The sequence below is a fragment of the Puma concolor genome, chromosome E2, assembly GCF_028749965.1.
Source record: "Puma concolor isolate L17-30 chromosome E2, mPumCon1.1.hap2, whole genome shotgun sequence".
NCBI lineage: Eukaryota > Metazoa > Chordata > Mammalia > Carnivora > Felidae > Puma > Puma concolor.
The window spans coordinates 39,743,896-39,744,949 of record NC_141681.1 but is presented as its reverse complement, the minus strand read 5'-3'; positions in this window follow the sequence as shown (position 1 = coordinate 39,744,949).

Genomic DNA, 1,054 nt, shown 5'->3' with positions numbered 1-1,054 from the left:
TCTCCTCACGTGCATTGTGCTCCACACTGGGGGGTGGGTGGGGGGGAGTGTTTCTGCACTCGAGTGGTCATCCAAAGCACTTTTGCTTTCTCTCACTCCTCAAGTAAGCAGGCAGTACTTTGCCGAATCAGTCGAGGTAGGCTGGATGATGCTGCACTAATGAGCCAAAGCTCAGGGGCTTGAAACAGCACAGGTTGGTTCGCCTTCGTGCTGCATTTCCATTGCTGGCCAGCAGAGGGAGCTCTGCCTACTACAGAAGCTCAGGACCTAGGCTGGTATTTTCCTCTTGAAAATTGCAGATGGTCCTATCAGAGGGAGAGAGGGCTTTGAAGGGTCTTGCACTAGCAGTCAGATGCCTGGGTCTGGAAGTCAGGCACATCCCTTCTGCTCATCACTTACTGGCCAGAGCTGGGTACACGGCTCCACCTGCCACAGAATGCGGGAAGATGAGCAACATCAAGGACAAACACACTTGTGTAAAAACTGGCTGGATGAACAAATCCAATGGGTCCTGGCAGTTTAATGCAATCCTATCATGGAAGGAATAACAGCCCCCGAGTCACGTCTATTTCTTTAAGATCTGTGTCGCCTGCCCATACACATGTATTTCAGAGGCTCAAAGCCATCTCTTCATGCATGAAGAGAGGGTGTGAGCTGTTTCACCTTCTCCCCAAATTTCCTCCTCAAACTAGCAGTGAATCCAGTAACAGTGAGTATACCTGGCTGTGTCACTGTCATCTCCACGTGGGCAAATGCACTGCACAATTACTTTAAACCAAGAGGGAAAAAGTGGTTCCTGATTTATATCACACCCCTTCCCAGCGACCTTCTTTCCTTCCAAACCCAGGCTGGAGGTTCCTCTGACTTCTGGCTTTATGAGGTCCCCTGTCCCTAGTGGAGGCTGGGAAAGCATTCCCGTCTGCTCAGTGTGGCCTTGGCCAGGTGCCTGGGGCTGTCCTCCAGCCTGGGCTGTATCCAGCCAAGGGTGCAGCTGGCGTCAAAGAACAGGAGGTCATGGCATCCGGGCTTAACATTCATACATGCCTGCAGAGAG